The sequence below is a fragment of the Arachis ipaensis genome, chromosome B8 (genome assembly GCF_059453495.1).
Source record: "Arachis ipaensis isolate K30076 ecotype BB chromosome B8, ASM5945349v1, whole genome shotgun sequence".
NCBI lineage: Eukaryota > Viridiplantae > Streptophyta > Magnoliopsida > Fabales > Fabaceae > Arachis > Arachis ipaensis.
Genome location: NC_142443.1, coordinates 63,647,543 through 63,664,552, shown reverse-complemented (window position 1 = coordinate 63,664,552; position 17,010 = coordinate 63,647,543). Strand labels below are relative to the sequence as shown.

General features: G+C 40.2%; 1 non-coding gene across 1 annotated transcript; it reads left to right on the top strand.

Moving 5' to 3' along the window:
• The first annotated feature begins 8,312 nt into the window (after positions 1 to 8,312).
• LOC148548342 (small nucleolar RNA R71) lies at positions 8,313 to 8,419 on the top strand. Its single transcript, XR_015897652.1, has one exon. It is a non-coding gene; the product is annotated as a small nucleolar RNA R71 (small nucleolar RNA).
• Positions 8,420 to 17,010: the final 8,591 nt, after the last annotated feature.

Below are 17,010 nucleotides of genomic sequence, written 5' to 3'. Positions count from 1 at the left end.
AAGCTGTCCCTAACCATGTGCTTGTGGCGTGTAGGTGTCAAGTGAAAACTTGAGACTGAGTAGTTAAAGTCAAGGTCCAAAGCAAAAAAAAAGAGTGTGCTTAAGAACCCTGGACACCTCTAATTGGGGACTTTAGCAAAGCTGAGTCACAATCTGAAAAGGTTCACCCAATTATGTGTCTGTGGCATTTATGTATCCGGTGGTAATACTAGAAAACAAAGTGCTTAGGGCCACGGCCAAGACTCATAAAGAAGCTGTGTTCAAGAATCATCATACTGAACTAGGAGAATCAATAACACTATCTGAACTCTGAGTTCCTATAGATACCAATCATTCTGAACCTCAATGGATAGAGTGAGATGCCAAAACTATTCAAGAGGCAAAAAGCTACAAGTCCCGCTCATCTGATTGAAGCTATGTTTCATTGATAGTTTGAAATTTATAGTATATTCTCTTCTTTTTATCCTATTTGATTTTCAGTTGCTTGGGGACAAGCAACAATTTAAGTTTGGTGTTGTGATGAGCGGATAATTTATACGCTTTTTGACATTGTTTTTAGTATGTTTTTAGTAGAATCTAGTTACTTTTAGGGATGTTTTCATTAGTTTTTATGTTAAATTCACATTTCTGGACTTTACTATGAGTTTGTGTGTTTTTTTGTGATTTCAGGTATTTTCTGGCTGAAATTGAGGGACTTGAGCAAAAATCAGATTCAGACGTTGAAGAAGGACTGCTGATGTTGTTGGATTCTGACCTCCCTGCACTCAAAGTGGATTTTCTGGAGCTACAGAACTCGAAATTGCACGCTTTCAATTGCGTTGAAAAGTAGACATTCAGGGCTTTCCAGCAATATATAATAGTCCATACTTTGGCCAAGAATAGATGACGTAAACTGGCGTTCAACGCTAGCTCTCTGCCCAATTCTGGCGTCCAGTGCCAGAAAAGGATCCAAAACCAGAGTTGAACGCCAGAAATGGATCAAAACCTGGCGTTCAACTCCACAAATGGCCTCTGCACGTGTAACACTCAAAGCTCAGCCCAAGCACACACCAAGTGGGCTCCGGAAGTGGATTTATGCATCAATTACTTACTCATGTAAACCCTAGTAGCTAGTTTATTATAAATAGGACCTTTCACTATTGTATTAGACGTCCTTTTGACCATCCTGGATCAGGGATTGTATTTTGATCCTGTGATCACGTTTTGGGGGCTGGCCATCTCGGCCATGCCTGGACCTTTCACTTACGTATTTTCAACGGTAGAGTTTCTACACTCCATAGATTAAGGTGTGGAGCTCTGCTGTTCCTCAAAGATTAATGCAAGTACTACTGTTTTCTATTCAATTCATCTTATTTCGCTTCTAAGATATTCATTCGCACCTCAACCTGAATGTGATGAACGTGACAATCATCATCATTCCCTATGAACGCGTGCCTGACAACCACCTCCGTTCTACATTAGATTGAATGAGTATCTCTTAGATCTCTTAATCGGAATCTTCGTGGCGTAAGCTAGAATGATGGCGGCATTCAAGAGAATCCAGAAAGTCTAAACCTTGTCTGTGGTATTCCGAGTAGGATTCAATGATTGAATGACTGTGACGAGCTTCAAACTCGCGAGTGTTGGGCGTTAGTGACAGACGCAAAAGGATGGTGAATCCTATTCCAGCATGATCGAGAACCGACAGATGATTAGCCGTGCTGTGACAGAGCATGTGAGCATATTTTTCACTGAGAGAAGGGGATGTAGCCACTGACAACGGTGATGCCCTTGCATAAAGCCAGCCATGGAAAGGAGTAAGACTGATTGGATGAAGATAGCAGGAAAGCAGATGTTCAGAGGAACGATTGCATCTCCATACGCTTATCTGAAATTCTCACCAGTGATTTACATAAGTACTTCTATCCCTATTCTATTAATTATTATTCGAAAACTCCATAACTGTTTTATATCTGCCTAACTGAGATTTGCAAGGTGACCATAGCTTGCTTCATACCAACAATCTCCGTGGGATTCGACCCTTACTCACGTAAGGTATTACTTGGACGACCCAGTGCACTTGCTGGTTAGTTGTATCGAAGTTGTGAACCATGGTATTGGCACCATGTTCTTGGCACCATTGCCAGAGGAAGAAAGAGCCATGAATTTTACATAATTAAAGTGTAATCACGATTACGCGTACCAAGTTGCTCACGTTGCCAGGGATTGTTCGAGCCTGGACATCACAATTTCGTGCACCAGCTTGCCATCCTTCGAGAACGTTAGTGACACTCAACATTGTCACTAACGTTCCAAGGTGCCCCTATGTCTCACGTTAGAGTCCACATTAACTAGGTTAACGTGGCTTCTAACGTGGCCATGCTTAGCCATCCCCAACGTTAGTGACAATGTTGAATGTTAACTAAGTTAACGTGGAAGTTAATGTGGCTCCTTTGGGGGTTGTGTGGTTGCTTCCAACGTTAGTGACAATGTTGGGTGTCACTAACGTTGTTGACCACTCTTGCTTCTTACGTTAGCTCCAACGTTAACCAAGTTAACGTGGGAGTTAACGTGGTATGTTTCTCCTTAGGCCAATGTTAGTGACAATGTTGAATGTCACTAACGTTGGCATTTCTCCCTCCCTTCTAACGTTAGAGGCCACGTTAACTAAGTTAACGTGGACTCTAACATGGCCACTTATGAGCATTTGCCAACGTTAGTGACAATGTTAAGTGTCACTAACGTTGGCTCAACTTCCCCTCTCCACGTTAGAGTTCTCATTAACTTAGTTAACGTGACTCTTAACGTGGTCAATGATGGCTTCGAGAGCGTTATTGGCAATCACTTTTCTCATTAACTTTGCAAGTTACCTCCCATTCCTTGCTTCCTTTGGTCCTGAAATCAAGCAATAGAGCGCATCAAAGTTCTAGTCCAAGTCATGGGCAATGCAGCATATAATTTGTCACTAAACTCATGCAAAATCCTCATGAAATAATGTAAAATGCACAATGTATGCTTGAATCAAGGAGTAAGTGAATATCTACCCAAAACTAGCTTATTCCCTAAGGGAATGCATGAAACTAGCCTAAAAACAGTAAAGAAAAGGTCAGTGAAACTGGCCAAGATGCCCTGGCATCACAACACCAAACTTAAAGCTTGCTTGTCCCTAAGCAAGTATTGGAACAAGAGAATGATGAATGGAATGCCAAGAGAAATGAGTCATTCTTGTGGAAGTCATATCACTGATTTTATGGTGGTTTCATGCATAGCAACTTAGGTTCATTCCTTTACTGGCTTTCAGACCTTTATCATGTCCTAAAACACTCACTTTGCTTACATCCCATGAGACTTTTATTCATTGATCCCTTTATTGTCATTTCAGAGCTTATTGGTGTTCTTAGGCTAAGTGCTCTGTAAGGGGGCAACTTTTTAAGATAAGCTTTCAGCCAACACTCCCGAACCAGTTGGTTCAAGGTGTTAGGTGTTGAGACACCCCTAAGGACTTACTCCCTCAAGTCTCTCCCCCATACATACACACCACAGGCATCTGGTTCATTTATTTTCCTTCTTGAGGATAGTGAGGGTTACTCTTGATAATGGACTTTCAGCTGATAATCCCGAGTTAGTTAACCCAAGTTACCAAGTGATAAGGCACCCCTAAGAGCTTATTCATTCAAGTAGATCCCTCATACAGGAACACCACAGACACATATCTTAAGATCAAAACCATTGGTGCCTAGCCTTATTGCTTACTCTTTTTCTTTTGATTTTCCACTTTCATTATTCTTTTCTCTTTCTCTTATTAGGATCTTGTCATATACTTAGTCTCATGAGTATATTCAAAGCAAAGTATTCAGGCCAGATAGTTGTCATCCCACCTTATGGTTGAACTAACTTAGCTAACTTATGATCATACCACAAACTCATGAATGTACTCCATAGTATGAACTCTACTCTGGTCTTTTGAAACATAAACATTCTCTCTTCATTTGATTTAAAAGGACAAGCATACAAGTAAGTTAAGGAGGATCCAGTGACATAAAGACTAGCACACATACACCTATTCAGAAAGAAAACTTAAAAGACAGAATTTAAAAAGATTTAAACTAACATGGAAGCATGTTCTATTTCATACAAGATCTTCCTTATTTAAAGCATAGAAAACGATGAACTAAAAAGAACTCCACCACCTGTCATTCATGTGGATGCCCATGCTCCCATCCTTGCTTGTCCTCATTGTGTCTCTCTTGAGTGCTTGTATGTTGATCAGCCTCTGGATGGATTCTTGTTGCTCGTTTTGCCTTTGTTCCATCCTGTTGAATGTTTCTCCCCATTGTTGTCCTTGACTTAGTTGCTGTTCCATCATTTGTAGTTGAAGCTCTTTCTGTGCTCCTTGGCTTTCCAAATATTGTCTAGACAAGCCATCAATGGCTTCCTGCAATTGGTGCATGTCCAAGGTCTGTTGTGCTTGACCCTCTAAGACTTGTCCTTCCACTACTTGAGGGGCTGTCCTCTTCCTTTGCTTCCGCTGAGGCAGAGGGGATGCTGCAGCATTCATCCTTCGTACAGTTATTGGGATGCCTTCCTTTATCCACATGGGGTTTTCATCTTCAAAAACCACCCCAGCTTTCTTTCATATTCGGTAAATAGTGCTGGGGTAACCTAACGTTCCTCTTGAGTCGCTTTTCTCTGCCATCTTTCTAATACCTTCAGCTATGATTTCATGAACCTTGATTTCTCCTCCCTTCAGTATACAATGCACCATCGTGGCTCTCTTGACATTCACCTCCGAGTTATTTGCAGCTGGGAGAATAGACCTTCTCACTAGCTCAAACCACCCCTTGGCTTCAGGGCTCAGGTCTCCCCTCTTGATGAACTTGGGTCTCCCATCTGTGTACCTCTCCCAGTCAGCTGCTATAACACAGATGTCTGACACTATCTCTAAGAGCTCATCATTATCAGGGCTTCTACTTATCCTTGCCTGATAACTGTCCTCATCAAAATGAGGTGATTTCTGGTGAAGAGCTCTTGTTATGGCATTTGGGCTGAAGTCCACCTCCTTTCCTCTCACGTAACTTTTGAAGGTTGGGGCCTTGGTTTTATCTTCTCTTACTACATTTGCATAAAATTCTTTGATGAGGTTTCCATTGATCTTCCCCTCTGGACTTGTGAGCAATTGCCACCCCCTCTGTTCGATTTTCTCCAGAATTTGTGGTGACTCATTTGCATTGATTTGGAAGATTAACTTTGGCAATATCTTTCTAGCCTTTATCCGTTCGAATTCACGTTCATGAAAGGTAGTTTTGAATCTCTTCTCATCAAAAAGAACACTCTCCATGGGTTCCTTCCTCTTTTGCCTCTTTGAGCTTGATGATGCCATGAATTGAGTTGCTGTTTTGAGGGGGGGTTGGAGGATACGGATAGATGAGGAATAGGTTGGCTAGGACAGAGTGTGATGAAGGGGGTTGAGCAAGCCGAAAGTATGAAGTGTGGAGAGTGGGAATTTGAGTGTGAGGAATAAGCATGCACTAAGGTTCACTTATATAGGGAGATCATGAGTGGATGAAAGGTGTGGATTGCAAGGATTGTTGCTTGATGGACGGTTGGGGTTGTGTATGAAGGAAGGACAAGGATCATCACTTAATGAGAGTGATTGGTTCGGTCTTCAAGGGTCTTCCTTCTCCAATGTTGCATGGCAACGTTTCCCCATGCGTTCCCTCTTGAGACATGTGTGTAGTGTTCTTCATTAAGTGGCGGAATCTCTCCCTATTTAGTTGTCCAATCAATCCCCTTCAATGCTCTTTTCCTTTTTCCTATAAAGATTTAAAATAAGGAAATTAATATCATAAAAATCAAACTCTACGGCTAGAATAATAAAGATAAGAAAAAGAGTTTGTTTATTTATGAATTTCAACTAACTAACTACTTGTGTATCCTTATAGGCAGATTGATGGCACCATGGGGTGACATCAAACTTAGTTTGGAGTACTTGTGATGAAAAGTTTTGTTCAAAGCTCCAGGAGTTCTGCTTTGAACACCAAACTTGTTCTTCACTATATACTGCATGATAAAGGTTTCACCAAGTATTTGTCAAGTTTGGGTTGAAATTCATAAACATTGATTTTTTTACTATTTTCTAAAAACATATAAAACATGGGTTGCCTCCCATGAAGCGCTTCTTTAGCGTCACTAGCTTGACGTTTTTCCTTCATCAGGGTGGTTGGTAGTGCTTAAAGTCCTCCCCTCTTGCTGTGGACTTATATCCATTGGTTGGATCAATGATCTCCACATGTTCCAGGGAAAGAACTCTGTTGATAGTGAAGACCTTAGGTAACTGAGATGGTACAGTGGGGAGATTAGGGGGAATATCTGGGAAGTAAGCTGAGACAACTCTATCCCCTGGAGAGAAGTCTTCCGTAAGGATCTTCTTGTTCCTCCACCTCCTTGGTACCTTCTTCTTTGTTTCTTTTGAGGTTGCCTTGCCCTCGGTGACCTCTTTTTCTAAAGGAGTTGTGATGCTGTCTTTACCTACCTCTAGAGGTTTAGGTTCCTCCAATTTTTCCTTGAGCTGTGACAATTGCTGTTTTCCTTGTTTATCAATTAAGGGGATCTCAGAATGAACTGGCTGTGCTTCAGTGCTTGTCTCCTCTTTCAGTGTCTCATTATCATTTGTGCTTAGTTCCTTGTCCTCTTGATCTGTTTCTTGTGAGAGTTTGAAAACATTGAAGCTGAGTCGTTCATCATGGATTCTCAATATTAGCTCCCCTTTCTCTACATCGATAAGTGCTCTGGCCGTAGCTAGGAATGGTCTTCTCAATATGATTGGGTGAGTGTGACTCTCTTCCATGTCCAGGATGACAAAGTCTGTTGGGAGAAAGTATTTCCCAACCTTTAGCAACACATTTTCCACCACTCCTATTGCTTGCTTTTGAGTTTTGTCAGCCAGTCTGATGATTACATCTGTGGGAATTATCTCATTGATCTGCAGCCTCTTCACCAGGGATAAGGGCAGTAAGTTGATGCTGGCCCCCAAATCACATAGTGCTCTATCGAACATAGTTTCACCTATGGCACAAGGGATGTGAAAACTCCCTGGGTCTCTTCTTTTTGTAGGCAACTCAGGTTGAATAAGGGCACTACATTCCTTGTTCATCACTATAGTCTGGCCTCCTTTGAGTGAGCTTTTCCTGGGAAGAAGTTCCTTCATATACTTGATAAATGCAGGTATTTGTTGAATTGCCTTGATGAATGGTATGTTTACATGCAGAGATGCAAACAAGTCTAGGAACCTTGAGTATATTCTCTTTCCCACAGCACCATTGAGCAGTTGAGGGAAGGGTGCATAGAGCTTCAGCAGCTCTTGTTGTGAGATTTCTGGTTCTTGGTGATCTCTATCCTCCTCCTTTGTTGAGTTGTCTTCAGTTTGTTCGAAAAGTTTGCCTTGCTTGTCTTCAGTCTCTTGATCACTTGTAGTGACCATTTTGCAATCTTCCCATCTTACTTTTTTTGCTTCTCCTTTGGGGTTTTTCTCCGTGTCACTTGGGAAGCTATCGGTAGGTTTGGGAATCTTTTCAGCTAAACATCCCACCTGGAATTCCAGCTTCCTAATGGTCTCTCCCTGGTTCTTAATATTGGCTCGCACCTCCTCTTTGAACACCTTATTTTCTTGAATCTCTTGGCATATTCCTTCAAGTAAGGTTTCAATCTTAGAGAGCTTGTCATCAATTGATGGGTGATTCGGAGCAGATGTGCTGTTTTGGTTTTGATAGGCATGTGGAGAAGTGTTGTTGTGGGGGTGTTGAGATGTCCTCTGTGTGAATTGTTGGTGAGCTGCATTGTTGTTGGAGTTGTAACGTCTCTGGTCTTGGTTTTGATCTTGCTGACTTCCCCACCCAAAGGTTGGGTGATTTCTCCATCCAGGGTTGTAGGTCTTGGAATATGGATCATAGTTTTTCCTTGGTGAATTTCCAATGTAGTTGGCTTGCTCCTGACTACCCTCTGCTTCTTCATTCACTCTTTCTTGGGTTGTTGATGAAGTGGAGATTGCTGTTACTTGGTTCCTCTCCATCTTCTTGGTGAGGTCAGTCAGCTGCTGGGTAATGAGCTTGTTTTGGGCCAATAGAGCATCTACATTGTTTAGCTCCATTACTCCTCTTGTGTTCTCTCTTTCGGAAGCATAGAAGTAGTCGTTCTCTGCTACTGTTTCAATAACATCTATGGCTTCCTCAATAGTCTTCTTCTTGTTCAAAGATCCTCCAGATGAATGGTCTACGGCCTTCTTTGACTCATAAGAGAGCCCTTCATAGAAAATGTGCAGCTGCACCCATTCGTTGAACATATCTGGTGGGCACCTCCTTGTTAGGTCTTTAAACCTCTCCCATGCTTCATATAAAGTCTCACCATCTTGTTGCCTGAAAGTTTGGACCTCAGCTCTCAGCCTATTGATTCGTTGAGGAGGGTAAAATCTTGCTAAGAATTTGTTCACCACGTCTTCCTAAGTTGTCAAGCTTTCCCTTGGGAAAGATTCCAGCCACTTGGCTGCCTTGTCCCTGAGTGAGAATAGAAATAAGAGCAGTCTATAGGCGTCAGGATGAATACCATTAGACTTTATTGTGTCACATATTCTCAGGAAGGTGGTTAAATGTTGATTGGGGTCTTCTTGAACACCTCCTCCAAACAAACAGTTGTTCTGAACAAGGGTGATGAGCTGTGGTTTAAGTTCAAAGTTGTTGGCATGGATTGTTGGCTTCTGGATGCTACTTCCATAATTGCCTGGGTTTGGATTGATGTAAGAGCCCAAAACTCTTCTATCCTCCCCAGCATGATTTGCTCTACCTCCTCCCCAATGGTTGTGATCCTCTTCTTCATGATGGTTTTTCATGTTGTCTTCCATGTTTGGTTCAAAGAATTCCTCTTCTTCCTCAGCACCAACCACTTTCTTTCCTCTTGCCTCCCTCCTTAATCTAAGGAAGGTCCTCTCAGGTTCAGAATCGAAGGAAGTTGAAGCCCCGCTTCTTCTCCCTGTCATACAACCATCAAGTGCAAGCAAGAAAAGATAGGTGCAGAAAGTATTTTTGTCAGAATTACTGTTAGTTGTGGGTGATGCAATATGTCAAACAGTTAGTGGGTTAGCAAACAGAATTGAAAATAACAAAGAAAAACAAAAGAGTAGAGGGGGAAGGGAAGAGGTTTAACTAAAACAGAAAGTAAATCACTCAAACAGAAAATGAAATTCACAAAATAAAAATGCTCAATCTAGTGATCTTCCAATTTAATCATTGTTGATGCACAATCAATCCCCGGCAACGGCGCCATAAACTTGATGCGGGTGGAAATTGTCTCTCAACGAATTTCCTTCGGCAAGTGTACCGAATTTGTCGTCAAGTAAAAACTCACAATAGAGTGAGGTCGAATCCCACAGGGATTGATTGATCAAGCAACTTTAATTAGAAGAATGTTCTAGTTGAGCGAATCCAGAATTTGGGTTGAGAGTTGCAGAAAATAAAATGGCGGGAATGTAAATAACAGAAAAGTAAATGCTAGAATTAAAGGACTGGAAGTAAATGACTGAAAGTAAATTGCAGAATTGTAAATGGGAATGGGGGATTTGCTCATAAAAGTAAATGGCGGAAATTAAAGAGAATGGGTAAGATCAGAGATGGAGAGTTCATTGGGCTTAGGAGATGTTGCAATTCTCCGGATCAAGTTCATTTTCATCTCTTCCTCACTCAATGCACTCATTGATCTCCTTGGCAATCTTAATTGATTGAATTACAATTTCTTGCAATTCAATCTCTCAAATCTTGATCAATAGCCAATTCCTTGGTCAATTGCTCATGAGAAGAGATGAAGTGTGGTCACTGATTATACCACATGCATTTTCCAAACCAGGTATTGAGAGGATTATAGTCACATATCCATCCAAACCCAATTTGGTCCAGCATGAGAAAGCATTTCTAGCTTGATCTCTTCATTCCTCTTTCAAGGTTCAGAAGAGATCCAAGTCTGAATAGCTCCTTTTCCAAGATAGCTACCCAATTGGATGAAGATCGAAAGCTTTCAAGTAAAATCAAGAGAAAAGAGAGAAGAAAAAAAATGAAAATTAGTATTGATCCATCAACTTACAACAGAGCTCCCTAACCCAATGAAAGGGGTTTAGTTGTTCATAGCTCTAGAAAATGAAAACAAAGATGGAGAATACATCATAAAACTAGAAATTGCAGAGAAGGTAAGATACAGAGAGTAGTTCTCTTTTCCAACTTTTCAGCCCCCTTTCAACAATTTAAAGCTACTCCTATATATACTACTTTCCTCAGCTTCTAGTTAGCTCTTCAAGTCTTAGGCCTTTGGATCTTGAGTTTGAAGCAGTTTTCTTTTTCATTTGGGCTTGGCTTTACTTGTAGAGAGAAAGTGTGAAGTGGGCAGAGACTTTAGCTCAGGACGTTAGGAGTGTTAACGTTTAGTGAAAATATGAGTTCGAGAACGTTAGTGACAATCAACTTTCTCACTAACGTTCCTAAGTAAAAGCCACGTTAACTTCAACGTTAGTGGCAAAAAACGTTGCCACTAACGTTGCCTCTAAGTCCTTCGCACACGTTATTGAGACTTAACATTCCCAATAACTTTGAAAAGCCCCCTTTGTTCCCACGTTAGAGCCCACGTTAACTTAGTTAACGTGGCTCTTTAATGTGGGCTTGCCATCCTTCGAGAACGTTAGTGACACTCAACATTGTCACTAACGTTCCAAGGTGCCCCTATGTCTCACGTTAGAGTCCACGTTAACTAGGTTAACGTGGCTTCTAACGTGGCCATGCTTAGCCATCCCCAACGTTAGTGACAATGTTGAATGTCACTAACGTTGGCGTTTCTTTCACTCATCAACGTTAGCTTCCACGTTAACTAAGTTAACGTGGAAGTTAACGTGGCTCCTTGGGGGGTTGTGTGGTTGCTTCCAACGTTAGTGACAATGTTGGGTGTCACTAACGTTGTCGACCACTCTTGCTTCTTACGTTAGCTCCCACGTTAACCAAGTTAACGTGGGAGTTAACGTGGTATGTTTCTCCTTAGGCCAACGTTAGTGACAATGTTGAATATCACTAACGTTAGCGTTTCTCCCCCCTTCTAACGTTAGAGGCCATGTTAACTAAGTTAACGTGGACTCTAACGTGGCCACTTATAAGCATTTGCCAACGTTAGTGACAATGTTAAGTGTCACTAACGTTGGCTCAACTTCCTCTCTCCACGTTAGAGTTCTCGTTAACTTAGTTAACGTGACTCTTAACGTGGTCAATGATGGCTTTGAGAGCGTTATTGGCAATCACTTTTCTCATTAACTTTGCAAGTTACCTACCATTCCTTGCTTCCTTTGGTCCTGAAATCAAGCAATAGAGCGCATCAAAGTTCTAGTCCAAGTCATGGGCAATGCAGCATATAATTTGTCACTAAACCCATGCAAAATCCTCATGAAATAATGTAAAATGTACAATGTATGCTTGAATCAAGGTGTAAGTGAATATCTACCCAAAACTAGTTTATTTCCTAAGGGAATGCATGAAACTAGCCTAAAAACAGTAAAGAAAAGGTTAGTGAAACTGGCCAAGATGCCCTGGCATCAGGCTTTTACATCCCTGATGATTTTATAATTCTAGACACTGGGAAGGATGAGGATGAATCCATTATCCTTGGAAGACCCTTCCTAGCCACAGCAAAAGCTGTGATTGATGTGGACAGAGGAGAGTTAATCCTTCAATTGAATGAGGACTACCTGGTGTTAAATGCTCAAAGATCTTCTTCTATAACCCTAGAGAGGAAGCATGAAAGGCTTCTCTCAATACAGAGTCAAACAGAGCCCCCAGACTCAACTTCTAAGTTTGGTGTTGGGAGGCCACCATTAAGCTCTGAATCTCTGTGAAGCTCTCTAAGGACTCAACTGTCAAGCTATTGACATTAAAAAAGCACTTGTTGGGAGGCAACCTAATGTTATTTAATTATATTTATTTATATTCCATTGTCATTTTATGTTTTCTTTAGGTTGATGATCATGTGGAGTCACAAAAACAGCTGCAGAATTAAAGTGGAATAAAAAATAGCATCAAAAATAGCACACGCTGGAGGACAGGTTTACTGGCGTTTAAACACCAGTAAGGATAGCAGAATGGGCGTTTAACGCCCATGCAGGCAGCATTCTGGGCGTTAAACGCCAGAATGGGCAGCATTCTGGAAGTTTAACACCAGAAATGGCAGCATTCTAGGCGTTCAGAAAAACGCCCAGTAAAGAAGGAATCCTGGCGTTTAACGCCAGCCAGTGTATCTGGCTGGGCGTTAAACGCCCAAATAGGCAGTCCAGTGGACGTTAAACGCAAGAATGGATAGCATTCTGGGCGTTTAACGCCAGGATGACACAAGGGAGGTCATTTTGTTTCTAATTTGATTTTTTTTTATTTTTCATGTTTTAATTCATAATTTTTTTGCACATCAAACATATTTTAAACATTCATCTTTCAATTTCTATTATCAAAAATAATGTTTCCAATTCTTTTTAATTCTTTTTCAATTCTTTTCAATTCCTTCCAAAACGTTTTCAAAACTTACATATCTTTTCAAATTCTTTTCAACTCTTTTTAATTTTTCTTAATAAGTTTTCAAAATTAATTACATCATTTTTCTTTTACTCCCTTCTATCTTATTTTGCTCGAGGACGAGTAAAGCTTTTAAGTTTGGTGTAAAAAAGCTCAGCTTTTTGTTTTTCCATAACCATTAATGGCACCTAAGGCCGGAGAAACCTCTAGGAAGAGGAAAGGGAAGGCAGTTGCTTCCAACTCCGAGTCATAGGAGATGGAGAGATTCATCTCAAAAGCCCATCACTAGAAATAGGATGGAGCAAACAAGAGAGCCCACTCATGAACCTCAACAATAGCACTCCATTATCCTCCATGAAATCAGAGAGGACCAAAAGGCCATGAGAGAGGAGCAACAAAGGCAAGGAAGAGACATAGAGGAGTTCAAGCACTCAATAAGATCTTCAAGAGGAAGAACTAGCCGCCGTTTCTAAGGTGGACCCGTTCTTTAATTTTCTTGTTCTTATTTTTCTGTTTTTCGGTTTTTATGCTTTATGTTTTGTCTATGTTTGTGTCTTTATTACATGATCATTAGTATCTAGTGTCTATGTCTTAAAGCTCTGAATGTCCTATGAATCCTTCACCTTTCTTAAATGAAAAATATTTTCTGAAAAAGAAAAAGAGGTACATGAATTTCGAAATTTATCTTGAAAATAGTTTAATTATTTTGATGTGGTAGCAATACTTTTTGTTTTCTGAATGAATGCTTGAACAATACATATTTTTTATAGTGAAGTTTATGAATGTTATAATTGTAGGCTCTTGAAAGAATAATAAAAAAAGAAAAATGTTATTGATAATCTGAAAAATCTTGAAATTGATTCTTGAAGCAAGAAAAAGCAGTGAAAAACAAAAGCTTGCGAAAAAATGGCAAAAAAAAAAGAAAAAGAAAGAAAAAGAAAAAGCAAGCAGAAAAAGCCAATAGCCCTTTAAACCAAAAGGCAAGGGTAAAAAGGATCCAAGGCTTTGAGCATTAATGGATAGGAGGGCCCAAAGGAATAAAATCCTGGCCTAAGCGGCTAAATCAAGTTGTCCCTAACCATGTGCTTGTGACGTGAAGGTGTCAAATGAAAAGCTTGAGACTGAGCGATTAAAGTCATGGTCCAAAGTAAAAAGAGTGTGCTTAAGAGCTCTAGGCACCTCTAACTGGGGACTCTAGCAAAGCTGAGTCACAATCTGAAAAAGTTCACCCAGTTATGTGTCTGTGGCATTTATGTATCCGGTGGTAATACTAGAAAATAAAATGCTTAGGGTCATGGCCAAGACTCATAAAGTAGCTGTGTTCAAGAATCAACATACTGAACTAAGAGAATCAATAACACTATCTGAGTTCTAAGTTCCTATGGATGCCAATCATTCTGAACTTCAAAGGATAAAGTGAGATGCCAAAACTGTTCAGAAGCAAAAAGGCTACTAGCCCCGCTCATCTAATTGGAACTAAGTTCATTGATAAGTTTGGAATTTATTGTATTTTCTCTTCTTTTCATCCTATTTTGTTTTTAGTTGCTTGGGGACAAGCAACAATTTATGTTCGGTGTTGTGATGAGCGGATAATTTATACCCTTTTTGGCATTATTTTTACATAGTTTTTAGTATGATTTTATTACTTTTTATTATTTTTTTATTAGTTTTTATTCAAAAATCACATTTCTAGACTTTATTATGAGTTTGTGTGTTTTTCTGTGATTTCAAGTATTTTCTGGCTGAAATTGAGGGACTTGAGCAAAAATCTTATTCAGAGGCTGAAAAAGGACTGCAGATGCTATTGGATTCTGACCCTCCTGCACTCGAAGTAGATTTTCTAGAGCTACAGAAGCCCAATTGTCACGCTCTCAATTGCGTTGGAAAGTAGACATCCTGAGCTTTCCAGAAATATATAATAATTTATACTTTGCTTGAGATTTGATGGCCCAAACTGGAGCTCAAAGCCAGCCTAAAACTTTCTGGCATAAAACGCCCAAACTGGCACCAGAATTGGAGTCAAATGCCCAAACTGGCACCAAATCTGGTGTTTAACTCCAAGAACAGCCTATGCACGAAAAGGCTTCAATGCTCAGCCCAAGCACATACCAAGTGGGCCCCAGAAGTGGATTTCTGCACTATCTGCACTTAGTTACTCATTTTCTGTAACCCTAGGTTACTAGTTTAGTATAAAAACTACTTTTAGATCTTTTGATCACTTTTATATCTTTTGATCACTTTTGATCTTTTGATCATCTTTGGACCATTGTTCACATTTGGAGAGGCTGGCCATTCGGCTATGCCTAGACTATTTTCACTTATGTATTTTCTACGGTGGAGTTTCTACACCCCATAGATTAAGGTGTGGAGCTCTGCTGTTCTTCATGAATTAATGCAAGTACTATTATTTTTCTATTCAATTCACACCTACTTCTTCTCCAAGATATACTCTCGTACTTAATTCAGTTAAGTCATAATGAAGGGGTGACCCGTGACAATCACCCAATCTTCGTTACTCGCTTAGCCAAGATCGCGTGCCTGACAACCACAAAGCGGTCTACATGATATTCAACGTAGTCATTGGACAACAGCCAGAGTATATTCTCTTGGATATCTAATACACGAACTGAGTCCGTGAGATTAGTATCTTCATGGTATAGGCTAGAACCAATTGGCAGCATTCCTGGGATCCGGAAAGTCTAAACCTTATCTGTGGTATTTCGAGTAGGATCTGGGAAGGGATGACTGTGACGAGCTTCAAACCTGCGAATGTTGGGTGCAGTGACAGTGTGCAAAAGGATCAATGGATTATATTCCGACGCTAGCGGGAACCAACAGATGATTAGCCATGCGGTAGCTGTGCCTAGTATTTTTCATCTGAGATGAGAAATCCGACAGTTGATTAGCCGTGCAGAGACCGTAGAGGACTATTTTCACTAAAAGGATCCTACAGCTTGCCATGGAAGGGAGCACGCATGGTTGGAAGAAGGCAATAGGAAAGCAGAGGTTCAGAAGCAACAAAGCATCTCCAGACGCTTAATTCCCCCCAATGAATTACATAAGTAACTTTATTTTATTTTATGTTTTATTTATCTTTTAATTATCCAAAACTCATAACCATTTAAATCCACCTGACTGAGATTTACAAGGATGACCATAGCTTGCTTCAAGCCGACAATCTCCGTGGGATCGACCCTTACTCACATAAGGTTTATTACTTGGACGACCCAGTGCACTTGCTGGTTAGTTGTGCGGAGTTGTAAAAAGTGTGAATCACAATTTCCCACACCACCAATCAATCAATCATTGTTCCTTGATTCTTCAATCCTCATGGGATCGACCCTCACTCACCTGAGGTATTACTTGGTACGACCGGGTGCACTTGTCGGTTAGTTTGTGGGTTATAAATTCTGCACCAAGTTTTTGGCGCCGTTGCCGGGGATTGAAAGTGATTAACAACTATCAGTTATTTGATTGCTTAGATTAGACGTTTTAGTTTTAATTTTATTTAAATTTTGCCTTATTATTTTCGAAATTTTCTCTAATAATAGTATTAATATTTTTCCTTAATTTCTGAAATTATGTTTGGTGTCACCTAGTTAATTTTATTTTAATTGTCTTGTTTATTTTTCTTATTAATTTTCAAAACTTTCTGTTTAATTTTAGTTATTATTTTTGAAATTTATTTATTTATTTTATTTAGCATTTTTATTTTATTATTTTACATAGGATACCTCACTGGGAACTCTCTACACTCTGACGTAGAGATTCCCATCTTTTCTTGTTTTCTATTTGTTTATGCGCAGGAACAGAGACAGAAAACCTCTGTTAGACTTTGATCCAGAACCTGAAAAGACTTGTAGGCGACGTTTACAACAAGCAAGACTTAGCAAGTCTGCAGAATCCATCATGGATCACAATAATGCTGTTAATGCCAATGTGGCAAATCCGAACGGGAATGAAGAACAAAGGAGAGTGCTTGGCTCTTACTCTGCTCCTACTGCAGATCTCTATGGTAAAAGCATTGCGGTGCCTCCTATAACTGCGAACAACTTTGAGTTGAAGCCACAATTGGTCACCCTGGTGCAACAAAACTGCCAGTACCATGGTCTTCTCCACAAAGACCCAAATCAATTTATTTCTAATTTTCTGCAGATTTGTGATACTGTGAAGACAAATGGAGTGAACCCAGAAGTGTACAAACTCTTGCTCTTCCCATTTGCTTTGAGGGATGGAGCAAAGCTATGGCTAAATTCACAACCCAGGGAGGGTTTGAATACTTGGGACAAGGTTGTTACGGAGTTTCTTACTAAATTTTTCCCACCAAAGAAGCTGACTAAGCTTAGGGTGGAGGTTCAGACCTTCAGGCTGAGGGATGGTGAAACTCTTTATGAAGCTTGGGAGAGGTACAAGCTACTAATTAGGCAATGCCCTCTGAACATGTTCTCTAAAT